The sequence below is a fragment of the Lissotriton vulgaris genome, chromosome 5, assembly GCF_964263255.1.
Source record: "Lissotriton vulgaris chromosome 5, aLisVul1.2, whole genome shotgun sequence".
Lineage (NCBI taxonomy): Eukaryota > Metazoa > Chordata > Amphibia > Caudata > Salamandridae > Lissotriton > Lissotriton vulgaris.
Window position 1 is genome coordinate 1,291,827,542 of NC_141693.1, and position 20,104 is coordinate 1,291,847,645.

Genomic DNA, 20,104 nt, shown 5'->3' on the forward strand with positions numbered 1-20,104 from the left:
AGACACTCTACAATAATCTCAGATTTTGGAGCCTGGACCACCAGAAAAAGAGAATTAAAGACCAGGATGAAATTCAGATCAGATGAGTGATCCAAACCAACAGATGAAAAGATTTATTCCTAAGAAATGGGTAAACTAGGAAGAGAGGAACAAGTTGAAACAATGTCTGAAATCCGAGACGTTGGGCCCACTGTGAATATCAGAAACATTTACCTACCTGGAGAGTAGTTTCATCAGAGGCAGGAGCATCAGAGGCCAGGAGCCACCCTGGCAAAGTCTGGCGGCGCACTGGACTGTTGGTTTTGCTTGCAGAGGGTGAGAAGTGGCCGAGCTCCTTAAAAGGTTGGGCCCTGGGCAATTTGCCCACTCTGCCCATGTCTTAAAGGGGGTCTTCAGTTGAGGCCAGGCCAAACCAGTATTCTGGCGCATACCAAAGAGTTATAGCTCCAGCTGAACCTTCAAAATTTTCGGGATATACATTAAACAACATAGAATATGTAAGAACATGATAGGGACTTTCATTTAAAAAAAAAAGTATTTCTTTAACATAACATGCAGAAGTATTTCAATTTACTATGTTAGATCACATCACCTCATTTATATTTATTTGAAGTGAAAGTTTTTAAACACAAACTTAGAAAAAGTTGTGAACTTTCCTCCCTGACAATCATGCCACAAGTTAACTAAGTGAGCCAATCCAACTATCAGGTGTCCCTAACATCATGGCCAATATTATTATTTAAGGCGGTGTAACATTACAGGCTATTAAAGCATGTAAGATTTTTGTACAGGGCCCTTCTTGAACTGAATTACTTGAAGGTGCCCTCAAATTTGACACTGAACTAAATTAGACCCAGTGAAGTGATTTGATAAATCACACAGTTTAGTCATGCTGGGAAGCTGGGATGTGAATGAAATATTTTCTAGCTTTCGCAATAAGAATTTTCGATTCTATTATGGATGGGTAGGCGAGGAATATGCTTCTCTCTCGTTAAAAGCTCCAAAACTCAGCCAATCAAAATGTTAGAAAAAAAGTATATAAAGCTACAAATCCCAATCATGGCCGGACTCGCCGGACCAAGCAATATGCAGTTCCCCGGGAGGCTGGAGGTAAAGGTGGCAAGTTTTGTAGCTGTGCATCAGTTTTAAAAGCACTGCAAAGTTCCTTGTACATTCAGCAGTTTCTGGGCAGCAATAAAAGTGTCAAGTTAACTCAGGTGATTAATGTACCAGCTGGAGAGAGATGGGAGTTTTGTCTAGTGGCAGTTTTGACTCATCTAAGATAGTGCAGAGGGTTAATATGCCTGCTGCAAAGAACATGTATCATGCATATCAAAGAACAATATTTTATGTACATAGCTCAGTGGATTACTGCCTTTGTCGCCGAGATTATTTTGTTACTGTGAAGTTCATAAATTACAATCGTAATCTAGCACAGTGAGCTATGAACTGTCAAGACCCTCATGGTACAGGTTAGGAAGTTATGCCTTTTTCCCAATCTTTCATTATCCTGATGTTGCTAAAAAAGGTTTGTTTAGGCAGAAATACATTCTTAATATTAAAATCAACTCTAACCACTTTGTTATGTTCTGAATCCTGAGTTTGGGCTACTCCAGACCAAGCACTCTTTAAGAGTGCCTACCACTATGCATGTCATGTGAATCCTACACCTTATAGTCCCCTCTGCCTTATGTAAGATTTTCTACACAATGATTTACACATGTATGATTCATTGCCTCTGTATGTATGTATGATGTGAAGTGTCTCGACACCCTACACTGGTATGAGAGGTGCTATAAATCAAATGAAATACATGTGTGAAAGGGGCTATGGAGAGATGAGAGGCACTGTTGGACGGTGATAGTGAGGGAATCATTGAAGAGCCCCAATAAAGATTGTCATATCCTGGGGCACTGTAAGTGATAAAAAACAGTGCTTCACTGGGAATTAAATCTCTATAGCAAAGTGCGAAGTCTCCCGTAGTTGAAGACAACAAACATCTACACGCATCTCGTGCAAACACTGTCGGGTATAATTAATTCCCTTCCTGACACACACCTATAGATGCCAGGACTCATGCCGGCTCCCAAAGATATCAATTGAACTGTCACAGCTCAACTCACTCAGTGCCACTGGCCCTCTAAAATAAGATGAGTTTGCGACTCTTCCTCCCACCCCCGCCTGAAGATAGGGTATCCGCAGGCTTTGTTAATATGGCTTTTTCACCTTGCAGTCACATGCTGAGAATTCCCAATTATTACCTACAACATTCCCACATTGTATACGGCACCGTTCTCGTACGGCTCCCACTGCCTATTAATGATTATTGTTGCATTTTTGAATCGCCCCCTCCCCTTAATTGAGTCTCCTGGTCTCCCCTTTACCAGGAATCCTCCAATCACATTACGGAGGCTAGGGACTAGATAGCAACCACTACAGTCATTCCCCTCTGACACGTGGACCACATACACAATTCCTAATAATTCATCTTACACAGCAGCCTACTCAATTGGGAGTGTTTTATCTTCTAATTCGCTTCCCACAGGTGATTGTTTTCGCTCTACTAATAGCACCATATGACCAATGCAGACTGTCTCTTGATTTAACCTCCCTAACTTATAATTGCTTCTCACTGTCTAGGTCACATTTTGACACCCTTACCGTGCTTCCCCACTGATTGAAGGATAGCTCCATGTGATTGACTCCAATTGTTACCAGGCAAGTTATTACATCCTTTTATGTCCATATTACTCACACAGGCATATTCCTCCTACAGATATATTCTTACACTGATTATCATTAATTTCTAGATACTGGGCACTCTCGCTCCAGTCCTGATGATGACCTCGCATTAATACAGGTTGCAACGTCATCAACAGCAAACTTATATAGACTCTATTTACAGTGAAAAACATTTTGTATAAAACTGAGTCATATGTCTTTTTAGTAGGGATGCCCTTTGCTTTTATCTTTTCAGCACCCTTCCCTGCACCTCTCCTTCACTTATGGCATGAGCACCAGATCTTCTTTATGGAAACAAGTTTGACATTGTTCAAAACATGCATTCAACTTGTTTATTATATGCCTTTGGTAATATATTAAAAATTGTATATGTTTGTTGTCTTCAACTGCGGAGACTCCACACTTCGCTATATAGAGATTTGATTCCCAGTGAACCAGTGTTTTTTTTAGCACATTGTATTCCCCAAGGTTCTGTAACGTTATGGCGTCACACTTGTTAAAACATGCTGGTGCACAGTTAAGACCATCATTTACTATGCTTTAAAAGCTAATACAATTGAATTCATAATGACATGTGTTGTACAATGCAAATCTTTCCCCCAAATGTTCCTTGGAGGCCGGTCTGACAAAATTTGCCAGGGCTGGTTTGGGTTCCCAGTCTGGCCCTGATACCAATGACTCCTTAAACCACGCCCCTTACCACAGTCACCAATCATAACACACTTAAACCCCCCAAAACTGAGATACACCATCTGGACTGACTCTTTGTTTGTGAATAAATTCCAGTTCAATCATAAAAAGTCTGTAGAACAATAAATCTAAAGTGAAATGCAAACTACAGAAATTGCAGAGCCCTGTGAAGAATAATTCAAGGCAAATCAAATCCCTCTTGGGAGAAACACAAGTCGTTCATCCAGCACAAAGCAAAGTCTGATCAAGATCCTCTCGCTTCTGTTTCTGGTCGGCTCGTGAAACAGTCAACATACAATAAAATAATTTCCAACAATAATCGGGCGGGTTAATGCTTCAAACACAAAGTTATTCACAGTCCGGACCAAGCATAACCAGCAGGCTATAATCAGAAGGAGTAACAATAAACAAACATAAGTAATGAACATAACCGGGTGGGATAATCCTTGCCTCTGTGTCCTTAATATAATGGAAAATTCTTGTAATGAATGCTAGAAATGTTTTAATTCTGTGTCAGGACCAGAGGCTCCGATTATGCTTGTTCAAAGCTGATCCACCTCGTACCATAATGCACCTCATCAATGACTAGAAAGCTTTTCTTATCTTCAAGTCACTTTACTTGTATTGGCATAGCTTTGGGACTTTTTGAGGCAGGACTGCCAAGTGAATGTCCTTTCATATATTTTTCCGTAGGCGCCAGCTTGGAGGTGGTCCCTGAGATTTCCACTATTGTGCCAGCTACTAGGGGAGGGGGGTTGTCAGTTGCGATGTTCAGCCATTTTTCTGTTGCATCAATGCTTGAAGTGGCCCATTCCTCCCTTTGAAAGGGTTTATTTGTCTTTTCTTGTTTTCTGTTACTCTCTTCAGCTGGGAGTTGGTGTGCATGTCTATTAATTGTTGGACGGTTGGAGTAGAATGCGGTTGTAGAGGAGTTTTTAAACATCACACATCTTTGTTATGTGAGAATAGCACATCCATTTGGTTCTTTAGAAAGTTACATTTATTTAAGGATCTTGGTAGATGTACAAGCGATTGGTCTGCCAATATGGGAGAGAGCAGGGAATTTTCCCCCTGCTGAGTCATCCATGCTGTTTGCAAGGTAGGGGCTGGTGCACTGTTTTTTTTCAGATCACGGGTGCGCCTCTGCTTGCGCCTTGTGTTTATTGGCCCTACCCTTGTCTTCCCAGATCTGATGTCTCCGGCCCTGTTTAGCCATTTTACCTTGTTACTCTAGTAATCGCCTTTATTTGTATTCAATAGTTTACTGGGATGCAAGCTTTCCGCTGATGGCTGCAGGTGGTACATACTGCTACTACTTTTGCCTTGCCTTTGATGCAGTAACAACCTCAAGTATTTCTAAGCAGCAGGACTTACTGGTTTGTTGTAGACCTGCTTGAGGGTCCCAGCGAAGCTGAATAAGCAAAAATGAGCTTTAGTAGTGCTGTTACTGAATCCAGGGTGGGGGAGCACTCAGCGGGAAGCAATCTGCATCAAGGGTGTTTCCGGGCTGCTTCCGCTCACCACTGGCTGAACGCTACCCTCTACCCATGCTCTTGGCCTTGCTGTTTAGACTGAGCACCTGGCTTATCTTGTTTCGATCATGGGTCCGTGATCCCACATCTCCTCACCTCAGGGTCAATATGTGCAAAGTAGAGGGAGACTTGAGTTGTGCCTTGTTGCAGGCAAAATCAAACCCAGGGCAAGCACTTTGTCAGGGACCTTTGGGGTCTTTGGGAGTCTTTGAAGCCTCACGGGGGCTGCAAAGGAAGAGCAGCAGCGTCAGACTTTCGGCGATCTGCTCTCTTGCATACGCTAGCACTCTGAGCCTCCGCAAAAAATGGCACCGCTATTAGGGGGAAAATGGCCAGGGGATGGCAGTAATTGACAGCATGGACTAATGCCGGAACAGGCCATGAAACAACGGACTGGAGAGCTGCCGAGCTACCACGGATCTGCTGAGAAATGCAGATGGGCAGGGAAACACCATGCGATGTAGATGTACAGCAACGTCTTTGATATGTTCAATCGAGTCAAGGCAGCAATTGTAAAGATGACCTCATAAAGATCCCAAACGCTTTTTCCTTAAGAAGTGCTCCCTTGTAAGTAAAGAAGTTGCAGCATGCGTCAACCCTCAGAGGGTCAAGAAGAACTTGATGATGAAGCATGTCACTGGATAACACTCAGTGAGTGGAGTTCCTATAAAAACATATTTTACCTATATCCAGTGAGCCATCCTACATGGCTCGAGGTTGACTCTTTTGATTGTGACACTGTAGATGAGAAGGGTGAGTCACGACCTCCTTTTCCCTCTTCCCTCACTCTCCTGATTTTTAGCTGATCCACTACAAGAGAAGCCGCATGTACAAAAGATTTGCAGTAAAATTGTTTAAACATAGAATCAGATGACCAGTCTGCCGTCCGTAAAATATCTTCCAGGTTAGAACCTATAACAAAAGCCTTAGAGGCCATAGCTTCTCTAGTGGAATGTTAGAGCAGCTTCAGTATTGGCCGCAGGCCAGGTTGGGAGCCTGTGCCTGAGTAAGAGGGGCAGAAGAGTGCAACGCAGTTGGCTTAAGGTAAGTTAAAAAAAAATTTATTATTATTTTGTATTTTTCCCCCTCCCTTCGAGACCTCTTTGACCCCCTCCCGCACCTCCACTCATATTAAACACAAGCCGCTACTAATCGTATCCAAAGAAGCAAAAAGTAATGGGCACACACAAGCATTTAATGGTGACCAGCACAAAAGCACAAGGTTGCTAACCTGCAAATAGAAACATACATTTAAAAAATCTTATTAAATTTGAAGAAAAAGCCTCAGAAAAACTAGAGAGACACTTATTTGTCTCCGGGCAGCAAAGAAAGTGGAAGTCTAGATGGTGTCTCTCAGTTTTGGGTCCTTACATGTATTATGATTGGTGAACTGTGATAGGTCGGTGTGGTTTGAGTGGGTCACTGGGATTTGTAGTTTATTATGTGTTTTATCAACATTTTGATTGACTTCTGTTTGGCTCTAGTAAAGAGAGAGAAGCATAATCAGAGTCTCCGGTCCCAACATAGATAGCAGGTGTCTTGTTTACACATAGGGGCCGATTCCGATTCGGTAAAATCTCTTACAAATAGCCGTACTGAGCATATTTCCCGTACGAATCGTGCCCTTAAACGTCCACGTACTTATGATGAAGTACGATTCGGACCCAAAGCAGATCTCCGTACGAACCGTACGAAAGACCATACGACTGAAAAATCCATACGAATCGCATTCAGAACACGCAGTACGCGACGTCCGTACAGATCGAAGCAGCATTTTCCGACCCTGCAAGTACGATTCGTCTCGTCAACACTCTGTACGACTCTTTTTCTACGGGAGCTCAAAAATGCCAAAAAAGCAGATTGCGACTCGAACCGCATACAAAATGGACCCCCCGGGTACAGTGCGTAGACCCCATGATTGCAGGGGTACGGTGCGTAGGGGTACGGTACGTACACCCCATGATTGCAGGGGTACTGTGCGTAGGGGTACAGTGCATACACCCCATGATTACAGGGGTACGGTGCATAGGGGTACATGTGCGTACATCCCATGATTGCAGGGGCACGGTGCGTTCATTCCATGATTGCAGGGGTACGGTGCATAGGGGCATGATGCGTACACCCCATGATTGCAGGGGTACGGTGCGTATGTGATTGTGTGGCTCTCCGTATGAATCGCTCACACGCAACGTTTTCCGTACGAATCGCATTCTCATTCCCTGGTCCGGATCGTACTTGTCGGATCGTACAGCAGGTACACGATTCATACAGTTCACTGTGAGGGTCCGTGTCGTATGGATTTTCCCTTGCTTTTCGTACGGTTCGCAACGAATCAGTCGTATATTTTTCAAACGAATCGTACTACGCGATTTGGACAGAATTGTATGAGTCGTACGGAAAGGGCTACGGATTCGATTCAGTCGTATGATTGGTTTACCGAATCGGAATCGGCCCCATAGTGTAGTTAAGCCCCTGACTTAAGATTGATTTATTGTTCTCAAGCCCATCTAACAGCAGAGGAAAAGTGCTTTTGTGCAATTCTGCCAAATGAATTGTACTCTGTTACATGTTAAATTATTCATACACAATGTTTAAAAACATTTTATAGAGAAGGAGGATATCACATACTTTCCCGGACTTCACAGTTATTCAACATTGAATAAATGCAATTTCACTCTTTAGTCTTCTGCCGGAAAACAACATTAAAGGAAAGCTAATATTCAATGTACCGCTCTACAGTGCACCAACAGTGAGAGAGCTGAATCTTGTTCACAGAAGCTCAAGCTCAGGACAGTCCCTGGCTGAGTTTCCGGAAGTATTTCTAACTGACTAGACAGGCTAAAATTACAGGCAAAGGCCGTTAGTTGAAACCTCAATAACAAACATTAGGGTTCATTTATGGAAAGTCCGTGTAAATTACGGATGGGTGGTCACCCCACACTTGTAATAAGGTGGATATGATATCTGTCATTTATGTGACGGAGTAAACCGCCTGCAAACTCCAAATTGGGCCCAGAATTGCAAAAACACAACTAAAAACACAGAGGGGATAAATTAAACTGTGTGTGTGTGTGCGGGGGGGGGGTCTCCAAGAAAAGGTTAGACATTCAGGTAGGATTTGAGAAGGGGGTTCCAGTTTCTCTTGTGCTGCTGAAGGTTATTACTAAAGGTAAGGTCCACAGGCTGGCCATTTCAAAGTCTTATGGCCAGACATTAGAAAGCTTGTTGAAGTGTTTTGGTTTGTCTGACTTTTTGAACTTCTAGGATCAACTGCAATTTGCTTCTGGTGTTGTTCGTTTCTCCACTTATCATTGGGCTAGGGGAGCTGATGCAAGCAAGTAATGTTTCCCTGCTAAGTAATTGGGTATTATGAGATAGGCATAATTTGGGTGCAATGGGTCCTTCACTCACTAGGGCCTCTGTGCCACTATACCAGCTTCACTAGTGATAGATAAGTCATATTATGATGGGACCAGTGACCTCCTTTAGAATGGGTTTGTTGTGAAAAGGTGTGACTTACTCTTAGAGTACTCCTGTTTAACTCCTGGAATTCATGAGTAAACTAGGAGTAGTCTAAAGATAAATAACAGCAAAATCTTTGTGAATCAAGGTACAGGTTTTTATCATTCCCTACATTTAGCTATCTTTTGTCATTGCTAAGACGTGTCTTGAAACCAACGTTTATGCAAAGATAAATTTATGTACAGCCATCAGGTTTTGCTACAGGACTATCGCTACCACAACCTTTCTTTTTAAGTCTGGTTTGACAGCGCAGTTACGCATTCTTTAAAATATGCAAAAAGTGGGATTTAGCTCTGCCTTGAAGAGTATTACTCTCTCATCTTGGCTCTTTGATATATCATTCCTCTTGCCATGGAGTGCTTGCATTGCCATTCACGAGGAACTATTTCACATCTGAAAAGAACACTGAATCATCCAATTGTAATTTAATTATCTCATAGATGCATTACATACAGAAAGCAATCATTTTTGTTTTTTCACTGCAACAGGCTGTTCAATAATATTTTAGTCAGGACCCAAAATGCAAGCCAGATCTATTCGTTCTGCCAATTCTTGCTAGGGGGTTTCTAGTTTTCAAGAGATATTTCTGCCTAAAAGTTTGCTTTAGTGGAAAGAGTTTGCCTAGTTCTCTGAACTCGTGCTAGAAGCTTCTTGCTCGGGCTAGTTAGTAAAGGTACTGCTATTTAATACTTAAAACCTCTGTAAAATAAATGTTGTACAAACATTAATACGAAATACCTTATTACCTGAAACGAGTGGAGGTATACATAGCTAAGCTGAGGGAGTTGGAGGTATACATCGCTGAGCTGAGAGATTTGATAGACTTGATTGAGACATCAGTTCATACCTACAGCGACAATGACTTTATATATGCATAGAAGGGTCTAAAGCCGAGTCATACGTCAAATGGGGTAAATTGTGGAACCTTGCCTGGCAAATCTAATCAAATTGTCCTAATTGCCTTTTTAATTATTGTGCACAACAACTCTTCAAAATATGATCTTGATGAAAAAAAGAGTATAATTATGTACAGAATTTAAAAGTTTTCTAAATGTACAGTTCTTCCACACAATTTTACAGCAGAATAATTCTTAGAAAACATCAGTATTTGTTGAGGATTTATTCCTTTATAAATGTTGAAATTGGGCAGAGTCTTAGCAAACTCATTAAATGCATGTTTTTTTAACAATCTTCATTTCAATATTTGCTTGTTTTTTTCCTGCATAAAAATTTGGATAATTCTCAATAAATCAGGATTTGCAGATATTTAGAGTAACTCTTGTTACTAATCTCAGCAAAAATCACTATTTGCTGAGTGGTATTCAGGGGTGCAAAATAAGCATTCCGTAAATGCACATTCTACTTCCTAATTCCCAGAATCAGGTTTGGTGGAAGTTTACCTACGGATGCTGTAAATTTGCTTGTATGGCAGAACTACTGCTTTCAGGAGTTCAAACATGGGGTAGGAGAGTGGGCATGTCTGCAGAATGAGTTGGTAAATTTGTACATACTGATGGTATACAAACTCTTTTCCGCTAGACACCAGGGAATGTCACTCTGTGGTAAGTGCAAGTGGGGTAATAAAATACAAAACAAAAACAAGCATTTACAATGCAATGGTTTTGCCTTTGTTAAAGTTAGAGCCATTGGCATTGCTCTTGACATTATTTTTATTTGTTTTTTTTAACATAAATAAATGGCATTGTCATTTACAATGCCACTAGCTTTATCTCTCGCAAATGACACACACAAACACACACAGAGCCCCCCCACACACACAACCACACAGAGCCCCCCACACACACTGCCACACAGAGCCCCCCACACACACAGCCACACAAAGCCCCCCACACACACAGCCACACAAAGCTTCCTACACACACAGCCACACAAAGCTTCCCACACACACAGCCACACAGAGCCCTCCACACACACCCACACAGCACAAGCAGGCAACAGGGGCACACGGAGACACAAGCAGGCAACAGGGGCAGCGTTGATATGATCGTCAAACTGTTCTAAAAGTACAACAATGGAAAACACCTGTGTTTTTGGCAGAATCGAATTACAGCTGAGTGTGGTAAATGAATACAAATCTAGAAAGATGCCCTGTCTCCAGCGAGGAAGCAGTTTATTGTGAAATAGCATAAATCAATATGTGATAGAAAAGAGGAGAGCCCATTAGAAGTATTAAATTGTCGTCAGGAGAGCAAACAATGAGTGAAATATTCCCTGTTTTGAGCAGCAGTGTATAATAGGTTTAATTGTGAAGGGAATGGAAAAGAAAAGAGCACGACATAGAATTATGGGTGATGAGCCCGAAAAATCAGAGTTTTGCCTTTTGTTTGTGAATGTTAGTCTATCTTGACCTGTATGGGGAGCTGACATAGGGAGCGAGGTATGAACAACCAAGACAATTGGTAGTGGCCTGAAATGAATTTCTGAGACGTTGACTCCTGAATAGAGAAAGGCTTACGAGAACACTGGAAGATACCATGAAGCAGGGGGCGTCCAACGCAAGTCCTGGGGGACTGGATCCGTAATATTTCGGGAAATTACTGACTATATAAGTGAGCTGGACTTGGATTCATTGCATGTAAAATTATTTTATTCAACAATCCTGAACTTCTGATGTGGAACCTGTCCTCTTGGGGGAGGGGCACTCTTGATTTTAAGCAAAACACCTCAGTATTTTCAAAGCATGTTTATAGGAATGGACACCTGTCTATCCCTGGGTGAGCATTACAGAAAGAACACGTGCCTTTGCGAAAATAATGGATCATGCTGTGTTACTAATAACGGAGATTCAAAACTTGCCCTATCAAAAGCCCTTCTCTTCTGGGGTAGTAAGCAGTACATAAATGCAATTACAATTCAATACAATATCACATTAAAATGGCTTAACTCGCCTGTATTTACATTAATTGATACACTTTTTATTTGTTTGTGTGTATGTATTTTTTTGTTTATTCTTTCACTTTGACAAATCATGATTCGATCTCACATCTCCCTATGGTTTATGATGCACAGACTACTTGAACAACCAGGATACATGCTAATCGGATTTGCGTTTTAGTGCATTGGAATTGTTATCTTTTTTTTAGTGTCTGTAGTTTTAATTCCAGTTCACTGCTCTCAAGTGATTCATCAGCGGAAGGCCCCGGAGCTCGGCCTCCGAACAGGAACAATGACAGTCTGGGGAGCATCCGGCACTCGGAGGAAAGTTCCTTAGATTCAGGATAAAAGCAGCAAGGAGGGTGATGTGATTAATGGTGTGCAGCCAGGCACAGGGTGCAATGCAATGGTTTTGCCTTTGTTAAAGTTAGAGCTATTGGCATTGCTCTTGACATTATTTTTATTTATGTGTTTTTTTTAAAACATAAATAAATGGCATTGTCATTTACAATGCCAATAGCTTATTCGCTCGCAAATGCATGACCTCTTGCATTTTACACCCGCAAAGCCACCCACACACACGCAAAGCCACCCACGCACTCTGCACTCTGCACTCTGAACGGGACGGCCCCGGCAAACACGGGACGCCTGCTCACCCTGATTATACACCATACCAGGCCCCGTTTCTGGGCACCTTGGTGGCAATTGACCAGTTGTGATATTTATGGTACGCACTCCTGGATGAAGATCAAGGTATAGATGTCTTAGTAGGAGGCACTGCTGCTTAGGGCGGCGATAATTTGACTATCACTATGCCAAGAGCCAGGACGTCACTTACAGAGCATGGCTTCCACTCGCCTCCCTTGATTTAAAGATGCGTATGAGTGCCTGTAGTCTGGGTACCACTTGCGCAACGCCCCATGCTCAGTGAAGGTCACCGTGTGCGGATGTCAAACGTCTGCCATTCAGGTTCAGAGAGGCAGATATTTTCCCGCAGACGTGCTTGCGCTCAGGAAAGGGAGTATATATGTGTGGCACCGACAGTAACCTGGAAGTGAGGGCAGATGAAACCCCCATCCCCGCCGCTCTTCCAGGGGCTCCCAGAGGAGGTGCAGGCTGCGTGATTAATAATATTTTAGCGTGGCTGTCCTCTCGGGTTGGGTTTTTTGACGCACAAGCTGTTAAATCACTCTGGAGGTGGAAGGCCCTGACATGTCTCCGGTTACGAAAACAAGCCCCGAAAATGAATGAAATTATTTCTGTGCGAGGGAAGAGCTTACGCACTGTCCACAGAGGTCACACCGCAGAATTGGGTGGGAATTAAGCGTCCCCAGATGTGCCTCGTGCTCCTCTTCGTGCCGGAGTTCAGCATAGCTGGAATATTTGGTGTCTTCTGCTGCAGCAACAGCTCTGAAGAGCCAGCAACAATTTGCAGTCTGCCCTGGCTGGATGCACTGGCCCCTGGGATAGGTTGGGGACCACATTAAGGTTGACGGGCAGTCATAGGAAGTGACTGTAAGAACCTACTAAATCCATGTTTTAGGGAACTGTGTTTTTCCATCCAGAATACATCTTCGAGCTCCCCATGATTTCATAAAAATCCATGTGATTACATGTGATAGCCTGACGGGGTGTCTGAAATCTATACTGTGGAATTAAACACACCATTATGCAGCTTGTAAACTGTGCCAACACGTCGCCAGTAGTTCATTATAAATAAGATTCGAGGCCAGCTTTTAAGTGTTGAATGTGCGGTAATACGCAGGTGGAATCCTGCTTTCCTGTACTGAACCCCAGCTGTGGAGTAAATAAACACCCACTCTTAATTTCTGCTTTATTCTATGTGGGAGACTATAATCACCTTATAAAGGCTTGCACAATATTTTCAGCAGGCGTGAGATGACGTAATAAGAAGGTAATGTAGCAGAGTTGCTCCGTTTGCCAAAGAGATCGGTGCAGCAGTGCGTCCATAACGCTAAAGAAGAAAAAAAAAAAAAAGAAATAAAGTAGAGGGAGGAAAACCTACCGAAGCTAAGAATTCCAAGCAAGCAAAGGAGAGTGACAATGAACCGAAGTAGAAATGGCCGGGCGCTAAGTCCACTGTAAAGTACCAAAACGTCTGGCAACAGACAGAGGTGAGACATAATAAAAATAAAATGATGTACACAGTGGGCTTTGGATCCAGTCAGAGGAGTATTGGTCACTCACCTCCTGGTACAGGACAGCGAGGGGGGGAGGGCGGGAACGGGGCACAGGACAGCGAGGGGGGGAGGGCGGGAACGGGGCTCCGGACAGCGAGGGGGGGAGGGCGGGAACGGGGCACAGGACAGCGAGGGGGGGGGCGGGAACAGCACACGGTGTTCAATTATTCTCCTGGCGATGTGATTACTGCCAAAAGAGTCCACTTCAACATAAGAAATTCAAGGCATAGTGCATTTAATCAAAAGTTTGCTAATCCTCTTAATAGCACCATGCCCTGCTCCCAATTAGATAAAAGCCATACAGAAGAAACCATTTAAACCTTTGCGTTTTCAGTGGCAATGTAAACCGAGTGCATTCCAGATGATTTCTTGTTAACTGCAGTCAAATAGTAAGCCTAAACTTGCTCTAAATAGTATGGCAACCACGTGCTTGGGCGATACAAGTCTGAATGCAACCCCCTGGGCACCAAAAACAAACAAGCAACGGAGAGTGAAAGGGGCGGGAACGGGGCACAAGACAGCGAGGGGGGGGAGGGCAGGAACGGGGCACAGGACAGCGAGGGGGGGGAGGGCGGGAACGGGGCACAGGACAGCGAGGGGGGGGGAGGGCGGGAACGGGGCACAGGACAGCGAGGGGGGGGAGGGCTGGAACGGGGCACAGGACAGGGAGGGCGGGAAAGGGGCACAGGACAGCGAGGGGGGGGAGGGCGGGAACGGGGCGGGAACAGCACACGGTCAGCGGGAGGGGGGGCGGGAAGGCAATGAAAAGGAAAAACAAGCACTCACCCACCTGGACTTCCTCCAACGTCGGTCGGCCGCAGAATGAGAGCAACATGGCGCCGGTCCCGAGGGATCTCGTTGCCTTCTCTAAAGGCAAACAGCTTGTTAGCCCCCGTATCAAGTCCCTTTAACCCTAAACAAGGAACATACCTTTCTCACCTCTCTCTCCCGGGACAGACTGGCTCTGCCTCTCCTTCAGAGGGTGACACCGTATTGCCTCCCTCAACAGTATTTGTCCGTGCTAAAGGGGCAAAGGTTTACTTCACACGTCCCGAGCACATCTCTCCCTTCTGGCCCACAGCTGCCCCGTCCGCGCCCCTCCCGGATCTTAGCAGACCCATCCCGGGCCGCGGCTACTCACACAGCCGTCTCCAGGAGCCTGCCGCGGCCGCTGTGAGTGCGCCCGGCTCCGCATCGCTCAGACCACAACCCCTCCTGCGCACAGCGGCCGGCGCGCGACCCTGCGTCACCGTCTGGCCTACAATGAAAGAAATTAAGGAAGGACAATCCGGGAAGAGAAATCGATAACACAGAGAAGACATCAGGAACTGCATTTATTTATATCAGAGTCAACAGTCTGCCCTCAACCAAAGAAATGGAGACTTGTTAGAATATAAGCTGTCTCTTACGTTGCTTCTCTTGAGGAGCTTTCATTGTTGCCAATTTAGAAACAAGCAACGCACGGCCCGGCCGGACCAGATTCGGGGGCGTTCCCGGCTTTTGGCTGACGTCGCGTGACGTCGGCAAAAGCCAAAGAATCTCGGGAACGCCCCCGAATCTGGTCCGGCATTGACGGACAGGCCCATCGTCCAATGGCTATGCTCCATTTATGGAGCCAGCCAATAAATGACGGGGCCGTTCCAAACCACACTACAGTTCTCATTAGGTTTTCGCCTGCGCGAAAAAGATGCGCAGAGCGCATCTTTTCGCCAGGCAAAACCTAAGGAGCGATGCTTGGGCACCTTGATTATAAACATGCATTGGCAAAGCCAATAGATATCGCCTATGCAAGAGCTATTGGTTTTGGCAGTCTGTTTTAGCCATGTTGCACACCAGCGTGGCTTCTGTTCAGCATGGCTAAAAGGTAGTGAGGTAGAGAAGAGTGCCGTACAGTGTCGTGAAGTGGCATGGAGTGGAGTTATGTAGGGTTGGTGTACAGTGGGGTGGCACAGAGTAGACTGGACTGGTATAGTGGCTTAGAGTGCAGCTGTGAAGAATTCAGCAGCATACAATGGAGCATCATAGTATGCAGTGGCATAGATTAGAGTGTTGTATAGTGGAGTGCAGTGATACAGAGCAGAGTAGAGTGGCATAGAGTGCAGTGACGTAACATGGTGCAGAGTAGATTAGTGTAGAGTGATGCAGAGTAGAGTCTAGTGGCATAGAGTGCAGTGTTGCAGAGCAGAGAGTCATAGAGTGCAGTGACGTAGTGTGTCTTAGAGTGCAGTGGCCTACAGTGCTCTCGCATAGTGTAGAGGGTAAGATGGTGTCGTGAAAGGAGTTAGGGAGATGAGGTCCTCAGGCTTGGAATCAAAATACTGATATATCCCTATTTAGCCTCATCGTGCTATTGAAGTAACGAGATTTAACGAAACCGGAGTGGAACTGGTTGCGTAGCAACCCAAAAGTAAGGAGAAGAGACTTACCCTCGGCATCGAGCGTCGTTAACACCCGACTGCAGAGGGGACCCGAAGCTGAAGATTATACCGTGATGTCCCGAACCAAATCACGGGTGCCCTGTATAGGTGCATGGCCTTGACAAAGAGCGGCGTGGTGAAGAGAGGCGGAGGGCAGACCCAGGAGCCCCCTGCCTGACAATGGAGCCTCGGCGTCAACGCGTGGACAGCGGCGTGGTGCAGGGAGCCAGAGGGCAGACCCAGGAGCCCCCTGCCTGACAACGGAGCCTCGGCGTCACCACGTGGACAGCGGCGTGGTGCAGAGAGGCGGAGGGCAGACCCAGGAGCCCCCTGCCTGACAACAGAGCCTCCCCGTCCCCCGCATCGGATGAGGACAGCTCCGTCGCGCACAAGCCAGGAACCAAACCCTAAATACAACGTAGTCTGGGGAGAGGTAGGGCAGAGCAGCCCTGAGAGCCCACAGCATTGGGAGAGGTGGCGAGCAGCGGAGCAGATCGGTGGCAGAAATAGGAGCACACCGCCTCCACAGGGGGACCGGTGAAGATACGACCGCATTAACTGTCCACTGCTGATGGTGAAAAATATGACAACTGAGCTGACGGTGAGGCGCTTTGCTATATCACTAGGGGCTTTGCTTAGCTTTGCAAGGTTTGCTCTGGTCATAAGGTTGTTAGTTGTTGATCTTATAAACTACTGTTAAGGATACAGTTTTCATGGCCACTTCCTGTAAATAACTGTTCAAGGAAATACAGCGACCATTTTGTGAGGCTAATTAGCTGCCTTGCTGGGTCTAAACTTTGGTTCTGAACGTAATGGAGTATAAAGAAAACAGAGACAGGACTAGATTACCTGAATTCAGCAGAGGTCCTCATTAGTAGGTGTAATTATGAGAAGTGAACAGAGGACTACACCAGAGAGAAGAGGATATAGAAATAAACAGAGGACTTAAGAGATATAGAAATAAACAAAGGACTAAAATACTCAGAGACTCGGTCTCACTAACAGAGAAATAGGACTGCACCTCAGGCAATAATACTGGTAGCCATTTTGGAAGGGGCAAAATACTGCAAATAACTCGGTCCTTTATCTCACTAGGGAATTTGAAAGTTTGTCTTAATTCTGGTTATAGTCCGCAGCTGTTTAAATGGAAATTTCTTTTTAGTTGGCATAACTCTTATATATACTAACACATAGGATATGATATAGTACGTCTTTCTCATGCATGGCTTTCCGCCATTTATTTGAGAGAAAGTGCCACAATTGACAGCTACGTTCAGGATATCTAGTTCCGAACCCTCTCAGGCCTATAACTATGTCAGGTCAACACCTAAAACTGGAGGGAACGAACTCATACACTATAATTTACCCACCCTCTATCTCTAAAAATGCCTCCAAAGCCTTTAAACACAACCTGCTCAGATCAAATCCAGAAACACTTATACTTGGCCCCTCTTTTAACTTAAAAAATGGCGCGTTTATTAACGACTTTATCTTCTTTTTGTTGAAAACGGCCAAATGGAGAAGCGCAATAAATAACCTACTGAAAATCCAGGTAACTAAAAACATTCCCTATGGAACAAAGTTGATCACTACCCCTTTTAGAAAATGTAGGGCCACATTAAATATCACGTGTTATAAAAATGGAATGTTTCTCATTCAAGCGGCCAATAAAGATCTGGGACGCTTTGACGAAATGTTTTCAACACTAAAAAACTACGTCCTTAGCAGCCCCTCTGTAAATAGAACCCAGCCTAATAGTAATCCCCAAGCTAACACAGTGCCACCGGGGAATATACTGACTATAGCTGAAACTGACAGAGAAACAGAATCTAAGCGACCTACCCAAATTAGTGAGACTGACTGCAGCAACACTAGTGATGTAACTCATACTCTACATCGGGAAATCAGGAATTCACAGTCTAATGCTATTGGCAGCACCATAGCACTAAGCAGCAAAAACGCCTATTCGGAACCTCAATTATTACATCAGGGTGGAAACTTGAGTAATAAGGTCTCTGAATCACAACAGATGGACCTCGATTTGGCGTCTAAAGTCATCTCACCCAATACAATACAACGCCCTCGTCATGACTCTAATAGAGAAGTAGACCGGGACAAAAACACGCAACTAACAATTGTTCCACCGACTCTCTGCCCTATCACCCATCCTACCCTTAACATCGATATCGTCCCACTAGCAGGTACCGGTAGCAAGGGGGAAATTACTCCGACGGATCAAGGTCAAGTAAACCAGAATGGAGCTTTGGGAAACCTCAAAGGGAGACAAGGAACTACCCCTAAGCATAATGTAACATGCTCAGACCATAATGGGTCAACCAAAGAGTCTCACACTCAACAACCCTCTAGAACACCCGATAGACCAGTCTCGATTAGGCCCAGAACCCCTCAAATTAATAGTGATATCATAGACCTCAGATCACAATCGTGCAAAACGTACAAAGCCATGCTCGCCGCCATTAAAGATATGAAAAACCTGCTTTGCTTATCTGAAAAATGGCTGGCAAAAATGGAGGCTCTTCAATCTTACTACCCTGAAAAGCACGTTAAATACTGCTCCATCCCTATGGCTCATGCGAATAGAATTTACCGTCCTCGAGAGCAACTCAACGATCTGTCTGACAACGAGATCTTACCCATTGTGGCCACATATGAACCCACGCCTACCTCTCAAACTAAGCTAGAAGAAAACAATAATATTCAAACGATCTTAACGAACGCCTGTAGAATCTCACAGACAAACATTAGAAGGATCAATACCAACAATCTTAGGAAAGTTTCATTAACGCCCTTAGAACCTCTGCCATCCGTGAGCACTGAGCAGAAACATATTCGCTGCGCTCTACTCAACTGTCGCTCAGCGAATAAACATGCAGCAGACATAGCTACATCATACTCAGCCATGAAATTGACGTAATCATTCTAACAGAAACATGGCTCTCTGACTCTTCATCACCCTGCCTAGACCTCCTTGTCCCCCCGAACTACCAGATTATGAGACATGACAGAAATATCAGAAAAGGTGGAGGCACCGCTTGTGTACATAGATCTGACATTTTCATCACAAAAATACAGGCTGGTCCTCCAGAGTCCTGTGAATATCTAGGCATGTCTTTAAGATCAGCAGACAACCAGTACTGCAAACTGCACGCACTATACCAACCCCAAGTACTAAGACCAAATTCATCGAACAGTTGATTGATATCATTAGTACTAACGCCAATCTGCAGACGAACAATATTTTTTTAGGGGACTTTAACATTCATTGGGAAGATCATGAGGACAATCAAATCACCCTTTTGAAAAATTTCCTGGATGACCAATCGTTAATCCAAGGATGCCATCTCCCCACCCACAACAAAGGATCCATATTAGATTGGATATTATCTAAAGAAAAATCTATTGAGAACATTGTAATCACTCTGTGTGACTGGTCGGACCACCACATAATTACCTTTGAAATTCCCCTCAGAAAATCTAAATCGTCCACACAAGCTATAAAACCCAAAAAGTGGACCAGGGACACTAGAGGAATTAATATGGAAAACTTAGCCGCACGCTGCGAAACTGATCTGCAGCCACCCAAGAGCATGGTTGACGTCAACGACCTCACGCTGCACTATAACAAAACTAGGTCCAGCATTATGGAGGACATAGCCCCACTAAAACTAAAAAGATTCTCAGAGAAAGACAAAAATCGTTGGTTCAATGGTGCCCTAAATGAAGAAAGAAGGTCACTGAGACTAGCAGAACGTAAATGGCGACAACTTCCTTCTTCACCCCATCTAACCTTAATGAGACAAGCCAGGAAAGCGTATAACAAAAGCATCATTAAATCTAAAAAAGAATTCTTTAGGAACAAATTGGATAGCGCAATAAATAGACCTAGGAAACTCTTCGATCTTTTCAAAGAACAATCAAACAAGGCGGCCAAAATGGTTCCAGTCATTTCCAAAACTAACTTAAATAGCAAAGACTTCTCGGTCTTCTTTTCAGACAAAGCTAACTCATTGGAGAAGGAACTCAAAAAAGCAGCAGATGAAATAGAAATGAAATGGAGAAGGGCCTGGGAGATGTGGTACCGGAG